The following is a 20,708-nucleotide window of genomic DNA, read 5'->3' as shown; positions in this document are numbered from 1 at the left end:
TATCAAAAATAAAAACAATTACACCTAATCTAATAGCCCTAACCTTCAATAAACTATCAATAGCCCTTAAAAGGGCCTTTTGTATGGCATTGCCCTAAGTTGAACAGCTCTTTTACCTGTAAAAACATACAAAGTCCCCCCAACGGTAAAACACAAACCCGACCAACCCCCCAAAATAAAAAACTTAACTCTAAAAAAAAACTAGGCTACCCATTGCCCCTAAATGGGCATTTGTATGGGCATTCCCCTTAAAAGGGCATTCAGCTCTTTTTCACTGCCCTTAAAAGGGCATTTGGCTCTTTTACACTTTGTCCAAGCCATCCTGAATGGCGAAGACATCCTGTGTGAAGCATCTTCTTCATATGGTCACTGCTGTACACTGAAGTTGAATGCAAGGTAGTCATTTCAAAATGGCATACCTTGCATTCCTATTGGCTGATTTGATTCTTCAAATTCAAATTTAAACAACCAATAGGATTTCAGTAGCTCTCATCCTATTGGCTGTTTTGAACAGCCAATAGGATTTCAGAAGCTCTCATCCTATTGGCTGATTTGAATTTGAAGAATCAAATCAGCCAATAGGAATGCAAGGTATGCCATTTTGAATCGGGTACCTTGTATTTTACTTCAGTGTACGGCGGTGAACGTATGATGAGGACACTCCATGCAGGATGTCATCTGCGATCCAGGATAGCTCCGCTCCGAGCTGCCGGGATAAAGATAGAAGATGTGCCGCTATGAATGAAGATGTCGCCGCCTGAATGAAGACTTTTCGCCGCCTGGATGAAGATGGATGTCCGGACTACAGGAACCGTGAGTAGATATTCTGGGGTTAGTGTTAGGTATTTTTTATATTTTTTAGGGTGGGTTTTTTTCAGATTAGGGCTTTGGGCAAAGTGTAAAAGAGATGAATACCCTTTTAAGGGAAGTGAAAAAGAGCTGAATGCCCTTTTAGGGGCAATGCCCATACAAATGCCCCATTAGGGGCAATGGTAGCCTAGGTTTTTTTTTTAGAGTTAGGTTTTTTATTTTGTGGGGGTTGGTTTGGACTTTGTATTTTTTTACAGGTAAAAGAGCTGTTTAACTTAGGGTAATGCCCTACAAAAGGCCCTTTTAAGGGCTATTGGTAGTTTATCTTAGGTTAGGGGGTGTTTTTATTTTGGGGGTGCTTATTATTTTATAGGGCTTTTAGATTAGGTGTAATTTTTTTTATTTTTGATAATTTCATTTATTATTTTTTTAATCTTAGTGTTTTCTATTTTTTGTAATTTAGTGTTTATTATTTTTTGTAATTTAAGATTTTTTAAATTTTTTAGTAGTGTTAGGTTTTTTAAAATTTGTAATTTAGGTTTTTAATTGGTAGTGTTTTTTATTAGAATAGTAATGTTAGGTTAATTTAAAACTTAGGTTTTTTTATTTCACAGGTAAGATTTTATTTATTTTTAGATAGTTATATTGTAATTTTCATTTAAAATTAGGGGGTGTTAGGTTTAGGAGTTAATAGTTTAATTTAGTGTTTTGTGATGTGTGTGGGGGCCTGCAGTTTAAAGGTTAATAGGTTTATTTAGGTGTCGGCAATGTCAGGGAGCGGCGGATTAGGGGTTAATAACTTTATTTAGTGGCGGCGATGTTAGGGAGCGGAGGTTTAGGGGTAAATAGCTTGTATTAGTGTTGGCGATGTCGGGGAGCGGCGGATTAGGGGTTAGTATATTTAAATAGTGTTGCCGATGTGGGAGGGTGGTAGATTAGGGGTAATAGTTTTATTTAATATTCACGATGTGGGTGGGCGACAGATTAGGGGTTAATAAGTTTAATATAGTGTTTGTGATGCGGGAGGGCAGCAGTTTAGGGTTAATAGGTAGTTTATGGTATAACTACTGGTCTCAGATGGTGGTATGGCTCGTATCAGTAAAGGCTGTAATGCTAGCATTTTAGACAAACCGCACAACCTGTAATACAGGCACTATGAAAATCCCACTCTAAAACGTAAATTTTTTGAGTGCGTTACATGCTAAAATGTTTGCGGTGTAACTATGCCACTGCGACTCGTAATATGCATTCCAGGCCATTCCACGTGCAATGGCCAATTTTTCAGTGGTATAGCTGTACCGCAAAACTCGTAATCTAGCCGACAGTGTATGTCTGATAAATGAGTTAGAATAGGCTCAAATTTAAAAACCTGTAATAATAAGTTCTGGAAAGCAATTCAAGTGAACTCAAATCCAGGATATTATTATTGAACATTATGCACTATTGATTAATTAAATCCATATGTACAACAGGCAAAGTGAGGGACAGTGTTTTACACGAGTCATATACTTACTACCCCCCACACATTTAATACGCTAACACATATTTGTCATTTTGGAAAAAATAATCAGTTTAAACATTTCACCAATAAATATTTAGAATAATTATGCATAGATGATGTTTCTAGTATGTACTGTATAACTCAATGATGAATAAATACATATGTATTTATTCATGGCTAGACATAAAACTAGAATTAAAGGGACAGTCAACACCAGAATTTTTGTTTTGTTTTAAGTAAAAGATAATCCCCTTAATTACCCATTCCCCAGTTTTGCATAACCAACACAGTTATAATTAAACATGTTTTACCTCTGTAATTACCTTGTATCTAAGCCTCTGCAGACTGCCTCGTTATTTCAGTTCTTTTGACAGACTTGCATTTCAGCCAATCAGTGCTCACTCCTCAGTAAATTCACGTGCATGAGCTCAATGTTATCTATATTAAACACATGAACTAATGAAAAACTGTCAAAATGCATTTAGATTAGAGGAGGCCAACAAGGTCTAAGAAATTAGCATATGAACCTCCTAGGTTTAGCTTTGAACTAAGAATACCAAGAGAACAAAGCAAAATTGGTGATAAAAGTAAATTGGAAAGTTGTTTAAAATTGTGTGCCCTATTTGAATCATGAAAGTTTTTGTTGGACTTGACTGTCCCTTTAAATACTTATTTGTGAATAGGTCTTCTTGGATGTCCAATCCTAATCTTATTCCAGCACTTGACAGAAGTAGAGGAATTGGGAATGGAGAATCACTAACACCCTTTTTCTGAGTCACTTGATCATGGTTGACTAAACTGTGATTTGTCTACTAGATTATAGACATCTACAAATGGGCTAAGCAGCTTGAGCACTTGTAACGTATTGATTGGTTTATTGACACAGAAAATGATCCAAGGCTACTTGTTCCTGAAAACACTGTATGACAAGCTGTAAAAAAGGTGATGTGCTTCATTCTAAATTGTGCTCATTGTGCTGTTATGTCACAGTACGAGACAGTGTGACACACTATTTGAAGTCTCTTCTCTACACCACACTAAGAATAAGTAAAATAACAATTGGAATTAAAAAATTAAATTTGTCATTTATAATTCACAATGTGGTTTTATAACATCAAAACCTTTAAATGTTATTGAAACAAATAAATAAGCTTAGTAAAACTACATTTTGTACAGTATTTAACTTTTATGTATGGAATTACTTTGTTTTCTAAAACATATTTTACAGTGCAAATTTATCAACATACAAACAATATTATCTATTTATTATATTTCTCCATTTTACAATAACATAACAGTAATATAAAGAAGGTGTTTATAAAAAGGAACAAAAGTAAATTACTTTTTAATAAATGTAAGAAGGAGTAAACAATTTTGTATATTACAGCATTACAAATGAATATACATAACAGGTCTGAAAGAGCTAGCCACCGGCTACTATTTTACTGACACTGACAGTATTTTTAAGGTTTAGGTCAGACGCATATCTAGACCTTGCTGGGCCTCAGAGCATTTGAACACAGCCATTGCTGGCTGTTTGTAATCAGCAGAAGCTAAGCCAGCAACCACATAGTAGAAAACAAGCTACTTCTCTTTGTATGTGAGTCATTCTCCCCCATGGTTAGTCTGTGCCAGTGGATATGTGAAGCCTTCCTGTACAAATATGGTGAAAGGTTTTTCAGCAATAATGTGGTGGCTATCTTGAAAACCCCACCACCATATTGTAAAGGTAATAGAGGGGAAGACATGTGAGTGGAGTGATGCCAGTACTGATTGCAAGGCCCCTAGAGGTGTGGGCCTGGTCTCAATTGAGGCCTCTAAGACCCCTGTAGTTACGCCCTTGTTTCAAATCAAAGTAGATAAAAATGAATAAATATAGGAATGAGTCCTATCGGGGGAAACTTTTTTTAAACAAATGATTATTTAACAGCTTCTAATTCTCTTATGTTGTATATTTATTAATGCTCGTTTGCCTGGTATTTTTTCCTAGAATAGCAGCGACTTTAGATAAGCATCAGTAGTTTCATTACAAAGACAATGTAAAACATATGGGGTCAATAGAATTAGAACTTTAAAAAAGTTCACAGGCAAAGAAAATAGCCACTTTAAGGATAAACACATTATATGATTGTTCTACTGTTGAAATTTTAGTTCCTCTCCTTTATGCTTTGGATTATTAAATAACTATGAATTGAAAACAATAGTACCCCCACCTAGATCAGTGGGACTGTGTTGTTTTACTAATGTTATCAATATATACTAATTTAATTACACAACTGGAGGCTTCATATTAAACTACACTTATTTTACTGACCAAATATTGCAGCAGCAAAAAAAACAACGTTAACGTTATCAATTTTTATTATCTTTTAGAGTATAAAAGTCCAAGAAGTGATGTTACCCTGTTTCCTTGCTGTAAAATAAAATAAGGACACCACTGCAGTTCCGCTTAATTATTATATGTAATAGTGTTACTTTGTTAAAAGGGAATCAGACATTTTTGTACATATTACTTGGATTAATCAACAATTGAAGACTGCAATGAAAAATAATCTGCATAGAGCAGACATAATTTAAAGGGATACTAAACTGATTTTTTTTTTTTTAATGATTCAGATAGAACATGCAATTTTAAGCAACTTGTTAATTTACTCCTATTATAATTTTCTTCGTTCTCTTGCTATCTTTATTTGAAAAGACAGAATGTAAATCTTAGGAGCCGGCCCATTATAGATTTTGCTGCCTGGATAGCGCTTCCTTATTGGTGGATACCATTAGCCACCAATCAGCAAGCGTACCCAGGTGCTGAACCAAAAATGGGCTGGCTCCTAAGCTTTTCATTCCTGCTTTTAAAATAAAGATTGCAAGAGAATGAAGAAAAATTGATAATAGGAGTAAATTAGAAAGTTGCTTAAAAATTTGGGTTTAGTGTCCCTTTAAATAATTTTATAATTTGCAAGGTTTTTCTAAGTAGGAGTAATCCAGAGACACTATTGTATTCCATGCTTGCACTCGCACGGGCTGCCCTTAGGTAGTTGCAAGATTCCTCCCATCAAAATAAATATAGCTTGTTAGGAAGAAACATTTCCTGGGGAGAGTGAAGATGGGAAGGAGCAAGAGGCACACTTTAAAAATTAAATACTGCCGCCAATACTAATCAGATTACTCTGCTTTTAGAGTATAGTATCTTACAATCACAGAGGAGCAAGGAAACGCAGGCACTACTCTGTTAGTGTTGAAAAATAAAACATCCGTTTATTGAAACACTTAAAAGCAAGGTATGTTCCCAAACAGAGGGCAGGCAAGCATATAGAGCCAGTCTTACACGTTTCACGCCCCCTAGTGGCGCTTATTCATAGGCTAGTCAGGTGTAGCAGAGTACGGTAATTTATACCTAAAGTGCAAATTAGTTAAATATTGCCACACCATAAAGATAAAAATAAAACACAAACTAAGTGAAGATTATAAACAATCGTTAGACAATTTTCATTTGAACAACTGTAACTCTGAACACTTACAAGGGATTTAGCAACATTGTTGTAGTTACATAATATGTTACTTTGAACGTTAAATTACACCTCCACGTACATATCAAATGGTTTAATCTGTAAGCATTATATTATTAGACTTATATGTTCAAATATTTTTGAGACTAAACCTACTCTCTATAGTCCAATGATTTTGAGGTTTATACACACTAAGTTTGACATCACATAGTCAACCCCACACAATGATCATTTACCATGTTAATCACTAAGCTGATATTGTAATTACTAAAATGAATACTATTTAACCTTTTCACAACAAGACAGGCAAATTGTTCTTAGTGTATTACATGAGATGCTGATAAATAATTTTCCTAAATTGTGAAGGAATACTACTACTTAACCTCTTCGCTATAAGGTGGGCAATTTAATCTTAGTGTATCACACGAGATGCTGATAAATACATTTCCTATAGTGTGAATCTTGTTTGTGCCATTTACTTTTACATTATTCTATTCTACCCCTGGTGAACCAATAATGAACATATTTGCACTCTAACTTTGCTAATATCACAATTAATGGTATACCTCTCAGTCACTATGAAATATTAAAATTAATTCAAGTGCAGAGATACATTAATATTAAATTGTGGAACTATAGGCAATGTGTAAATATATGTGATTTTCGGTATTATCTAGACCCGAATACTATTTTTTCAAGTTCAGGCTATTTTGCTGCAACTGTTTTTAATTTGATTGTAGCCCATTTTAAAGGACATAATAAAGTTAGAATTTTTAAATTTCTCATACTTATACATGCATTGATTCTCCAAACTGAGGGAAGAGTGCTATAATAGTATCCTATTCAACTTCTTTGTTGAAATTGTAAATAAAGTTTGTGTTTTGATACTTAAACACCTACACACCCAAGCGTACATGATAAACGCATCATACGGACAGTGTTCCCTCTAAAATATCAGAGTAGTGCCATTGCTCTCTCTTTTCTCTGGCACCTCCTACCTGCAGCTGTGAGTCATTAGCCATTAATCACAGAATATTTAAACCCAACTCTTCGGTTTATGAGTTTTTCTCTGAGTGTGTTGCTGTGGATTTCATGTTTTGTTGTGTTTTGACTACTCTTTTTGCCTGACCCCTGGTATTGCCTTGTTTGCTCCAGTATCCTGACCTCTGCTTTTGACCTGGATATTTTTTTGGATTCTGATTTTGCTCCTGTCTCTGCCCATCCTGGTTTCAGACATTGCCCCTTTTTTCTTTCATAAAGGTGGTAAGAGTCCACAATCCATTACCCCTGGAAAGAACCTTCCCTGCCACTAGGAGGCGGCAAAGATTCCCAAACCCCAAGAGCTCTATATAATTCCTCCCACCTCTATGGTAGTTAGTCTTATATTGGCCTCTGCTGGAAGAAGTTGAAGAATGTAGAGTGCAGTGTATGTCAAGAGGAAAGTTTAAAGAGTTCAGGGTGTGCCTTATTTTTTCTTTCCCATGAGAATCTAAGTCATTATCCTCCCAAGGATGTCACAGGGACTTGTCTTTGGCCTCCTACTATTGGGTCTACAGTTAATTCCTATATTGTGTCCTCTGCTGATACGTTTTCAGTACAGTACTGGTTTCCTGCTATCAGGCATAGTAGGAGAGTGTTTTAGGTAAGTGATCTTTATTTTCTAAAATTATAACACTTCTTTAAACCAGCTGTTGCCATTTTTGTAAATATTTTATAATATATTTTCATGTGACAACACTGAAGTAATGACACTTTTCTACAATGTAAAGTAGTGAGTGTACAGCCTGTAAAACAGTGTAAATTTGCTGTCCCCTCAAAATAATTCAACACACAGCCATTAATGTCTAAACCGTTGGCAACAAAAGTGAGTACACCCCTAAGTGGAAATGTCCAAATTGGGCCCAATTAGCCATTTTCTCTCCCCGGTGTCATGTGACTCCTTAGTGTTACAAGGTTTCAGGTGTGAATGGGGAGCAGGTGTGTTAAATGTGTTGTTATCACTCGCACACTCTCTCATACTGGTCACTGGAAGGTAAACATGGCACCTCATGGCAAAGAACTCTCTGAGGATCTGAAAAAAAGAATTCTTGCTCTACATAAAGATGGCATAGGCTAGAAGAAGATTGCCAAGATCCTGAAACTGAGCTGCAGCATGGTGGTCAAGACCAGACAGTGGTTTCACAAGACAGGGTACACTCAGAACAGGCCTCACCATAGTCAACCAAAGAAGTTGAGTGCACATGCTCAGCATCATATCCAGAGGTTGTCTTTGGAAAATAGACGTATAAGTGCTGCCAGCATTGCTGCAGAGGTTGAAAGGGTGGGGAGTCAGCCTGTCAGTGCTCAGACCATACGACGCACACTGCATCAAATTGGTCTGCATGGCTGTCATCTTAGAAGGAAGCCTCTTCTAAAGATGATGCACAAGAAAGCCTGCAAACAGTTTGCTGAAGACAAGCAGACTAAGGACATGGATTACTGGAATCATGTTCTGTGGTTTAATAAGACCAAGATAAACTTAATTGGTTCAGATGGTGTCAAGCCTGTGTGGTGGCAACCAGGTGAGGAGTACAAGGACAAAAGTGTCTTGCCTACAGTCAATCATAGTGTTCGGAGTGTCATGGTCTGGGCCTGCATGAGTGCTGCCGGCACTGGGGAGATACAGTTCATTGAGAGAACCATAAATGCCAACATGTACTATGTCATACTGAAGCAGAGCATGATCCCCATCCTTCGGAGACTGGGCCGCAGGGCAGTATTCCAACATGATAATGACCCCAAACACACCTCTAAAACGACCACTGACTTGCTAAAGAAGCTGAGTGTAAAGGTGATGGACTGGCCAAGCATGTCTCCAGAACTAAACCCTATTGAGCATCTGTGGGGCATCCTCAAATAGAAGGTGGGGGAGCGCAAGGTCTCTAACATCCAACAGCTCCATGATGTCGTCATGGAGGAGTAGAAGAGGACTCCAGTGGTAACCTGTGAATCTCTGGTGAACTCCATGCCCAAGAGGGTTAAGGCAGTGCTGGAAAATAATGGTGGCCACACAAAATATTGACACTTTGGGCCCAATTTGGACATTTCCACTTAGGGGTGTACTCACTTTTGTTGCCAATGGTTTAGACATTAATGGCTGTGTGTTGAGTTATTTTGAGGGGACAGCAAATTTACACTATTATACAAGCTGTACACACACTACTTTACATTGTTAAATGTGAGGGGTGTACTCACTTTTGTGAGATACTGTACATGTATATATATATATATATATATATATATATGCACACTCACAGGAATGAACAACTGGCTCAATACCACTGTTAGCCTTTTCTCTGGCGATTTACCACCTGGGTGCATCTTAGCTCAGTAATGCTTTTCACAGAGTAAAACTTTCCTGTAGTATTTCAGTCTGATCCTGCCTATTATGTCAGTCCAGTGCCAAATACCAGACAATTCCTCCCTAAACAAGGAACAAAAAACCCCAGGCTAACAATGATATTGAGAAAGTTGTTCGTTCCTGTGCACTTCTCTATATATGCATTTAGTCTCCATATAGGAAAAAGGGACAACCAGACATGGACTCCTTGCTCAGGGTGCTTAGAGGAATATGGCTACACCTCACTGATGAGGCCCAATGAGTGCCAAAACTATTTTCTGGGGTTGCTGTGTTCCTTGTTCAGAGAGAAATTGCCTGGTATTTTGCGCTGGACTGACCATAATATGCGGGATCAGACTGATATACAACAGGAAAGTTCTACTCTGTGAAAAACATTACTGGGCTAAAAAGCTGCACCCAGGTGGTAAATCACCATAAAACAGGCTAACAATGGTATTGAGCCAGTTGTTTGTTCCTATGAGTGCACTTCTCTCTATATATATTTAGTCTCCCTATGGGAAAAAGGGGCAACCAGACGTGGACTCCTTGCTCAGTGTGCTTAGAAGAATATGGCTATATATACACTACAGGAAAGTTATACTCTGTGAAAAGCATTACTGGGCAAAAAAAGCTGCAGCCAGGTGGTAAATCGCCATAGAACAGGCTAACAATGATATTGAGCCAAATGTTGATTCCTGTGAGTGCACTTCTCTCGCTCTTTCTTTCTTTCTTTCTTTCTTTCTTTCTTTCTTTCTTCTTTCTTTCTTTCTCTGTCTCTGTCTCTGTCTCTCTCTCTCTCTCTCTGCACGGAAGTTAAGTATGTGTATATGAGAAAAGGTTTGTGCGTGAGTATGCACGTGTGCGTATGTGCATGCACATGCGCTTGTTTTGGCACATTTATTAGTTATTTGTAGCCATTTGTTTGGTGCGCTTGCAGCTATAGGTTTTGTCCCAGGAGGGGGTAATGTATATATGTATTTATTAATAAAGAGAATATATTCTTCTATGTGAAGAACATTGGAATGTGAAATTGCATGCAAGTAGGGTGTTTTTCCACTTTTTCCGCTCCATTGACTTCCATGAGGGAATACATTCTAAGTTCGGCTTTTTGCGTGCATCGGATTAGCAAGCAAACAAAATCTCTTTACTTTTAACTTGTAATATGAACACTACCTGATGCACACGAAAAACATACTTCTAGCGGAGTTAGCACTAGAGTGGGATCATTAAATATCGCTCCACTTGTAATCTAGCCCTTAATTTATTAAGGATACAGTGTCTGAAATGTTGACAGTCATTCCACCTTCAAGTAAACCTAAAAGGTACAAGATTTGCCTTCTCCTAGTAGTTATATACCTGTGCCTCATGAGGCTAATGAAGTGTGAGTTTCTTCTCATGATCCTGACCCTAGTTCTTCCTCCTTTTTCTTTAGGATTGATTACATTCGTTCTTTATTCAAGGAGGTTTTGCTTATTTTAGAAACTAACGGCTAGATTTAGAGTTTTGTCGGTAACGACCCGCCTAGCTAACGCTGGTTTTTTCTGGCCGCACCTTTAAAATAACTCTGGTATTGAGAGTCCACAGAATGGCTGTGTTAGGCTCCAAAAAAGGAGCGTAGAGCATATTTAACGCAACTGCAACTCTCGATACCAGAGTTGCTTACGGACGCGGCCAGCCTCAAAAACGTGCTCGTGCACGATTCCCCCATAGGAAACAATTGGGCTGTTTGAGCTGAAAAAAAACCTAACACCTGCAAAAAAGCCGCGTTCAGCTCCTAACGCAGCCCCATTGTTTGCTATGGGGAAACACTTCCTACGTCTGCACCTAACACTCTAACATGTACCCTGAGTCTAAACACCCCTAACCTTACACTTATTAAACCCTATTCTGCCGCCCCTGCTATCGCTGACCCCTGCATATTATTATTAACACCGCCGACCCCTATATTATATTTATTAACCCCTAACCTGCCCCCCACAATGTCGCCGCCAGCTACCTACAATAATTAACACCTAATCTGCCGTCCGCACGCCGCTGCCACCTACATTATAGCTATGTACCCCTAATCTGCTGCCCCTAACACCGCCGACCCCTATATTATATTTATTAACCCCTAATCTGCCCCCCTCAACGTCCCTCTCCACCTGCCTACACTTATTAACCCCTAATCTGCAGAGCGGACCGCACCGCTACTATAATAAAGTTATTAACCCCTAATCCGCCTCACTAACCCTATAATAAATAGTATTAACCCCTAATCTGCCCTCCCTAACATCGCCAACACCTAACTTCAAACATTAACCCCTAATCTGCCGACTGGAGCTCACTGCTATTCTAATAAATGTATTAACCCCTAAAGCTAAGTCTAACCCTAACACTAACACCCCCCTAAGTTAAATATAATTTAAATCGAAATTAATTAACTCTTATTAAATAAATTATTCCTATTTAAAGCTAAATAGATATTGTATTTAATTAATGTATTGATAGTGTAGTGTTAGGTTTAATTGTAGGTAATTGTAGGTAGTTTATTTAATTAATTTATTGATAGTGTAGTGTTAGGTTTAATTGTAACTTAGGTTAGGATTTATTTTACAGGTAATTTTGTAATTATTTTAACTATTTTAGCTATTAAATAGTTAAGAACTATTTAATAGCTAAAATAGTTAAAATAATTACAAAGTTACCTGTAAATAAATATAAATCCTAAAATAGCTATAATATAATTATAATTTATATTGTAGCTATATTAGGATTTATTTTACAGGTAAGTATTTAGCTTTAAATAGGAATAATTTATTTAATAAGAGTTAATTAATTTCGATTTAAATTATATTTAACTTAGGGGGGTGTTAGTGTTAGGGTTAGACTTAGCTTTAGGGGTTAATACATTTATTAGAATAGCGGTGAGCTCCAGTCGGCAGATTAGGGGTTAATGTTTGAAGTTAGGTGTCGGCGATGTTAGGGAGGGCAGATTAGGGGTTAATACTATTTATTATAGGGTTAGTGAGGCGGATTAGGGGTTAATAACTTTATTATAATAGCGGTGCGGTCCGGTCAGCAGATTAGGGGTTAATAAGTGTAGGCAGGTGGATGCGACGTTGTGGGGGGCAGATTAGGGGTTAATAAATATAATATAGGGGTCGGCGGTGTTAGGGGCAGCAGATTAGGGGTACATAGGGATAATGTAAGTAGCGGCGGTTTACGGAGTGGCAGATTAGGTGTTAATTATTGTAGGTAGCTGGCGGCGACGTTGTGGGGGGCAGGTTAGGGGTTAATAAATATAATATAGGGGTCGGCGGTGTTAGGGGCAGCAGATTAGGGGTACATAAGTATAACATAGGTGGCGGTCGGCAGATTAGGGGTTAAACAAATTTAATCGAGTGGCGGCGATGTGGGGGGACCTCGGTTTAGGGGTACATAGGTAGTTTATGGGTGTTAGTGTACTTTAGAGCACAGTAGTTAAGAGCTTTATGAACCGGCGTTAGCCCAGAAAGCTCTTAACTACTGACTTTTTTCTGCGGCTAGTTTTGTCGTTAGATTTCTAACGCTCACTTCAGACACTACTCTAAATACCGGAGTTAGAAAGATCCCATTGAAAAGATAGGGTACGCAATTGACGTAAGGGGATCTGCGGTATGGAAAAGTTGCGCTGAAAAGTGAGCGTTAGACCCTTTTTTTTACTGACTCCAAATACCGGCGGTAGCCTAAAACCAGCGTTAGGAGCCTCTAACGCTGGTTTCACGGCTACCGCCAAACGCCAAATCTAGGCCTATGAAAGTCATGTTAATTAAGAGGGGTCTTCTAGTGTCAGGACTAGTGATGCACCGAAATTCCGGCCGCACAGAAACGTTTCGGCCCGAAATGGCTATTTCGGTTTTCGGTTATTTTGCCTGTTATTTTCGGTTAAAATTAATGTGATAGCATGTTTCAAAATTTGATGCTAGCCTGAGCTGCTGTTTAAGTTCATTACTTGACTTACTGTTTTGCATATAATGAGTTTTCTATGTCTATACATATAGACAAAGAAAAAATATATAATTGGTAAAAAATACTGTTAAATCTGATTCTGTTACATAGAACTAAATAAAGAACTACAGTATATTGATATTTAATCATTATTTTAATTAGGGATGCATTTAAATTTTGGTTGCAGAAACATCTTTGGCCCGAAAATGACATTTTTTACCTGTTTTTTTTCTTGGTAAAATTGTGTAGCATATTATTGTTTTTAAGATATTTTTGTTCCAATTTAGTGTATTACTTTCAACTAAAAGTGTGGGCTATTTTTTATTGGTCTGAAGGTTTTCAATTCAGATTCATTCATTAAATAGTCTAACTTATGCAAAAATAAAAATTTGGAAAAAAAAGACATTTTCGGTATCGGTTTCGGTTTTCGGCCAAGTGCATCCTGGAATTTTGGATTCGGTTTCGGTCAGAATTTCCATTTCGATGCATCACTAGTCAGGACTGATGTAGAATAGGTGCCAAGTAGCGGAGTATAACTAGCATGACCACCTAGACAACACAGAGTGTGTGATTCAGAAGGAAAACAAAAGCAAGGTCAAAAGTTCTGAGGTCAGGGTTTGGCAGCAAAGGTTCATAAACGGTATATAACAAGCAATATGTCAGGGGAGGCATCAATAGTTCATACATGGTGAATAGTAGTTCAATTTGGTGAATATAGTGGAGCCTTGCAGATAGGTGAACAATCGGGGAATAAGGGGCAATGGATAACTGTTCCTTAACAGTGATTTGGTTTAGACCCCTAAAGTCTATTTCAGGGCTGAAGGCCTCCGTCCTTTTTTTCCACAAAAAAGAAGACCAGCCCCCACAGGAGAGGAAGATGGTCCTTATAAACCCTCCTAGCCAGGTTATCTTTGATATTTTCTTCTAGGGCTAGGTTTCGGGTCTAGAAAGAGGGTACGTCCCTACCAGTGGTAAAGGAGCTCCAGGAGCAGGTCTACGGGGCAATCAAAGGCACGATGTGGGAGGAAGAAGTTCCGCCTCTTTTTTGGAGAACACATCAAGAAAGTCCAGATAGCAATTAGGTAAGGAGTTTGAGGTTTCTGTAGTACTTGCTATGGCACCCTGGACACTTAACGGGGTTATGCAATCACTTGATCCGACACGAAGAACCCCCAAGAAGTGAGTTTGCCTTGTGCCACAGGAAAACGTAGGGTCGGTGCAACTGAAGCCAGGGGGAGACCCAAAATATGGGAAACTGAGGAGTTGGAATGACATCCAGACTAATAGTCCCGGAAATGGAGGACCCCAATGGAGAATAGCAATGGTATGGTAGAAAAACTGAATGAGTCCAGAGCCCAGCGGGCCACCCGCTGACAGTGGGGGACCCTTGACAGAGTGCCCTTTAGCACATAGGGGTTATTCTGTGAGTGGTTGCAAGGCTGGAATCTATGAACATGCCTCAGCACCGGAATCAATGAGGCCTTGAGTATAGATTTTTTTGGTCTCCAAGATGAAGACGTTACCGGTACAAAAAGTTTGTTGTTGAGGGAGGAGAATTCGATCTGGCTTAAACTCAGTCCCTTGATCTGGAGTTAAGCCTTGGCTTATACTGGTCTGGTGGGACACTCCCTCAACAAATGCCCCTTTAGGCCACAGTATCGGCATAGACCGAGTGAGCGTCTCTCCTTAAGCGTTCCCGGTCTCAGTTAACTTTATGGTACTTACTTCCATCAGTTCTGTTAGATCGGTGGTAGTGGTAGAAGAAGGAGATACAGGATTGGAGAAAGAAAGGGTTGACCAGTCAGAAAGAAGAGCGAGATAGGGGCTTACGAGTTCTCTCTCTCTTTGTTGTTGTTCACTGAACCTAGTGTCAAGCCTGATACAAAGATTGATTAGGTCCTCCAGAGGTTCTGGGAGATCCCAATATACCAACTTGTCTTTGAGACATTCAGTGAGACCCTTATGAAAAGTCACTCTAAGAGCTCCCTGATTCCAAGAGGTCTCAGCCGCAAGCGTGCGGAATTCAATAGCATACTGTGCCACGGATTGAGCACCCTGACGTAGATCTAGGAGAGAGGCTTCTGCAGCTGAAGATCTACCTGGTTTGTCAAAGACAGTAGAAAACACAGTCAGGAAGGCATTCACATCCTGAAGTATAGGGTGGTTCTTTTCCAACAAGGGGGACACCCAGGTCAGGGCTTCTCCTTTCATCAATGATATAAGGAAAGTTATCCTCAAAGAAGGCGTAGTGAAGAGTGCATTGTGAAAATGAAGATGGCATTGGTTAAAAAAAAAATACAATCTTTGGGGTTACCATCATTTTTGTCTGGAAGAGGTATCCTGGTGCTAATTTGACCTTGAGTATGGTTTTTAGGAAGTGAAGGAGGAGGTGTAGCTAGTGAGGTAGGATTAGATTGTATGGGAGCCCCCACCAGACTTTGCAGCAATACATTAATCTGATCCAGTTTGGAGTCCAGGGACTTGCCAAATGTGCGGCATGGGCTCCCAGGCAATTGTCACTTGTGGGCCACGGCATGGAAGCCTCAGCGGGGGGGTCCATATGTGGGCCCCCGTTTGTACTTTCAGCCGTATAGAATCAGTCCTGGATTGGACCCAACTGCAGCATGAAAAAATAAACACCACCTAGCATGCTGAGTGGAAACAGGACATGACCTACTCAGGAATAAAAATGAACAGGTTTCATTTGTAGAAAAGAAAACAGTACTCACAGATGCAGGTTTTGGGTTGGAGTTTTAAAAAGGCAGAGGATAAGGCAGTTGAGAGATTGAATGAAGCAGTGAACAATGTCGCTTTAATCCACGTACAAGGATGAGGCAGCAGATTTGGTCAGGCAAAAGCAATGGTTAGTGTCCCCCTTTAATCAAGTATAAGGATGAGGCAGCAGAGTAGTCAGGCAAAGCAATGGTCAGTCGTCCCTTTAATCAGTATAAGGATGAGGCAGCAGAGTGGTCAGGCAAAGCAATGGTCTGTGTCCCTTTAATCAAGTATAAGGATGAAGGCTGTAGAGTGGTCAGGCAAAGCAATGTCTGTGTCCCTTTAATCAATTATAAGGATGAGGCAGCAGAGTACTCAGGCAAAGCAATGGTCTGTGTCCCTTTAATCAATAGTACTCACAAGCCAGGAAGGAAAGCAGGAATGCTAACAACAAACGGGCACCGGAAGTGAAGTCCTGCCGAGGCTTTTAAAGCCTGGTGATGTAGGAGGCAGGAAACAGGAAGGGCCTCGACACATTGCCTAGCAAGTGCAGAGAGGGATCCGGGCAGCCGCAGCGACACGGCAATGATCGGATCATGACAGGGAGCAGTTTGGGGATCTCTGACAGCACAGGGAGTGTGGGCTCCTTTGGAGGCAGGTTGCCTATAAATATTAAAGAAATTTGTTGTGATTTTCAGAGCTCATCAAGCTTGCCCTTGTAACATAGTAACATAGTATCATAGTAGATGAGGTTGAAAAAAAGACCAAAGTCCATCGAGTTCAACCTATACAAATCTAAAATATATACAAAAAGCTCCAGTTAAGCTTAAATAATCCCACTCAAGGTGACCCATTTAATACTAGCAATCATATCCATGAATTTTGTTTATAGACATTAATGTATCCAAATATTTTTTAAATGTATCTAGGGTATTGGCATCTCACTACCTCCTTTGGTAATGAGTTCCACAATTTTATTGCTCTTACAGTGAAAAAACGTTTCCGTTGCAAGAGATTAAATCTCCTTTCCTCCAACCTTAAATTGTGACCCTCTAGTCAAAACAATTGTCTTGGAATAAACAGAGCTTCTGCCACTCTCTGTATATGGGCCCTGGAATATATTTATATTAAGTAATCATGCTCACCTCTTAAGCGCCTTTTTTTCTAAAGAAAACAGACCCAGTTTGGCTAGCCTCTCTCCCCTCATAGGTTAAATTCACCAATCCCCCTTATTAGCTTTGTGGCCCTTCTCTGAACTTTTTATAGTTCTACAATATCTTTTATTGCGATTGGTCCTCAGAACTGCACTCCATATTCAAGGTGAGTTCTTACCAGGGCTTTATATAGTGACACTAATTATGCTTTCCCCCTCCCTTGAGTCAATGCTCTTTTAATACATGCTAGTATCTTATTAGCCTTTGAAGCTGCTGCCCTGCATTGTGCACCCCGTCTTTAGCTTGTTATCTATTACTACCCCCACATCCCTTTCCTCCTGTGTTTGGCTAAGTCTTGTCCCATTTAAATAATATGTTGCCTGCTTATTTTTACTTCCAAAAATGTAGAACCATGCATTTTCCCGTATTAAATCTCATTTTCCATTTACCTGCCCATACTTCTAATTTTGCAGGTCCCTTTGTAACAAAAGTTCATCCTGCGCTGACCTAATGACCTTACTGTAACTTAGTATCATCTGCAAAATAGAGATGTCACTATTTAATCCCTAGCTCCAAGTCATTTATAAAATATTAAAAAGAAAAGGGAAGGGAAAATCGAATTCTCCAGTTTCAGTCGGACAATGACACAGCAGTGGCTTATTTCAAACATCAAGAGGGGACTCTCAGCCCTATAGCCATGAGGGAGGTTTTTAAAATCCTCTCTGGAGCACGAAGACAATTGTTGTCTAATTGCTGCAGCTTACATCCCAGGAGTGTTCATTTGGGAAGGAGAATTTCTCAGTAGTCAGTTTCCTATATCAAGGGAAATGGTTTCTTCATCCAGAATTATTCAATAAGATTGTGAATCTTTGGGGTTTTCCCAGAGGTAGATCTGATGGCCTCTCAGTTTGAACAACAAATTTCCCAGGTACTTTGCCAGGTCAAGGGATTCTTGGGCAGAGTTTGTGGATGCTCTGAAAGCTCCAGCTTGCCTATGTGTTTCCTCCCTCTAGTAGGTCTTCCCAGAGTAGTTTCCAAGATCAGGCAAGATAATTTGTCAGTGATTCTAATTGCTCCAGCCTGGACTAGCAGAGTCCTGGTATGCAGATCTGGTCCAAATGTTCAGTTCCCACCCTGGTGTCTTCTTCTGAGGCCAGATCTTCTTTGCCAAAGTCTGTTTTTTTACGTCAGTATCTGAAGTCTCTAAACTTGATGGCATGGAGATTAAAAGGTTAGTTTTCAGGCATAGGGGTTTCTCAGATTCTGTGATTGAGACCCTGATTAAGTCTTGAAAGCTAGTTACCAGGAAAATATATTATTAGGTTTGGAAAACTGTTATTTCTTGGTGTTTTTATCATGTTTTTTTCCTGGCATTCTTTCAGGATTCCCTAGGATTTTACAATTTTTTTTAAGATGACTTGGATAAAGGTTTATCCACTAGTTCATATTTCTGCTCTTTCTGTTTTGTTTCACAAAATGATTGCTAATCTTGATATTCATGGTTTTGTTCAGTCTTTGGTTTGTATTAAGCCTGTTATTTAAACCAATTTATCACCTTGGAACTTGAATTTGTTGTTGAAGGTCTTACAGACTCCTCCATTTCGCCATATGCATAAAGTGGACATTAAGTTTCTTTCTTGGAAGGACTTGTTTCTTCTGCTAGAAGAGTTTCTGAACTTTTCTACTCTTTCTTGTGATTTGCCTTATCTGACTCTTTCATCACGATAAGGCAAGTTTTAAGAACCAAATTAGATTCTCTTCCTAAGGTTGTGTCCTCAGATAATTTAATCAGGGAAATTGTTGTCCCTTTGTTGTGTCTTAATCCTAAAAATTCCTTCAGAGAGGCATCCTTCACAATTTGGATGGTGGTTAGAGCCTTAAAGTATTTATGTTGATATTAACTAAGGATTTCAGACAAACTTCTAGTTTGTTTGCTCCACTTTTTTGGTTGTAACCCAAATCAGAAAGCTTCTGCTGTTTATTTGACTTCTTGGTTAATGCTTTTTGATTTGTAAGGGAGTGCAGAATTATTAGGCAAATGAGTATTTTGACCAACATCATCCTCTATATGATGTTGTCTTACTCCAAGCTGTATAGGCTCGAAAGCCTACTACCAATTAAGCACTATTAGGTGATGTGATCTTGTAATGAGAAGGGGTGTGGTCTACTGACATCAACACCCTATATCAGGTGTGCATAATTATTAGGCAACTTCCTTTCCTTTGCCAAAATGGGTCAAAAGAAGGACTCTGACAGGCTCAGAAAAAGTAAAAAATAGTGAGATATCTTGCAGAGGGATGCAGCACTCTTAAAATTGCAAAGCTTCTGAAGGTGATCATCGAACAATCAAGCGTTTCATTCAAAATAGTCAACAGGGTCGCAAGAAGGTGTGGAAAAACCAAGGTGCAAAATAACTGCCCATGACTGAGAAAAGTCAAGCGTGCAGCTGCCAAGATGCCACTTGCCACCAGTTTGGCCATATTTCAGAGCTGCAACATCACTGGAGTGCCCAAAAGCACAAGGTGTGCACTACTCAGAGACACGGCCAAGGTAAGGAAAGGCTGAAAGACGACCACCACTGAACAAGACACACAAGCTGAAACGTCAAGACTGGGCCGAAGAAATATCTCAAGACTGATTTTTTCTAAGGTTTTATGGACTGATGAAATGAGAGTGAGTCTTGATGGGCCAGATGGATGGGCCGTGGCTGGCATTGGATAAAGGGCAGAGAGCTCCAGTCCGACTCAGATGCCAGCAAGGTGGAGGTGTAGGACTGGTTTGAGCTGGTATCATCAAAGATGAGCTTGTGGGGCCTTTTCGGGTTGAGGATGGAGTCCAGCTCAACCCCAGTCCTACTGCCAGTTTCTGGAAGACACCTTCTTCAAGCAGTGGTACAGGAAGAAGTCTGCATCCTTCAAGAAAAACATGATTTTCATGCAGGACAATGCTCCATCACACGGGTCCAAGTACTCCACAGTGTGGCTGGCAAGAAAGGGTATAAAAGAAGAAAATCTAATGACATGGCCTCCTTGTTCACCTGATCTGAACCCCCATTGAGAACCTGTGGTCCATCATCAAATGTGAGATTTACAAGGAGGGAAAACAGTACACCTCTCTGAACAGTGTCTGGGAGGCTGTGGTTGCTGCTGCACACAATGTTGATGGTGAACAGATCAAAACACTGACAGAATCCATGGATGGAAGGCTTTTGAGTGTCCTTGCAAAGAAAGGTGGCTATATTGGTCACTGATTTGTTTTTGTTTTGTTTTTGAATGTCAGAAATGTATATTTGTGAATGTTGAGATGTTATATGTTGCCTAATAATTATGCACAGTAATAGTCACCTGCACACACAGATATCCCCCTAAAATAGCTAAAACTAAAAACAAACTAAAAACTACTTCCAAAAATATTCAGCTTTGATATTAATGAGTTTTTTGGGTTCATTGAGAACATGGTTGTTGTTCAATAATAAAATTAATCCTCAAAAATACAACCTTGCCTAATAATTCTGCACTCCCTGTAAAGCTTACTGGAAGGCGGGTTAGACCCCCCTCCTAATCGGAATATACTGCTCTACTAGATCAGTGGCTACATCTTGGGCTTTCAAGAATGAAGCTTTTGTTGACCAAATTTAGAAGCCAGCTACTTGGTCTTCATTGCATACACAAATT

The sequence above is a fragment of the Bombina bombina genome, chromosome 5 (genome assembly GCF_027579735.1).
Source record: "Bombina bombina isolate aBomBom1 chromosome 5, aBomBom1.pri, whole genome shotgun sequence".
NCBI lineage: Eukaryota > Metazoa > Chordata > Amphibia > Anura > Bombinatoridae > Bombina > Bombina bombina.
The sequence above is the reverse complement of the archived record's forward strand: the minus strand, read 5'-3'. Positions refer to the sequence as shown.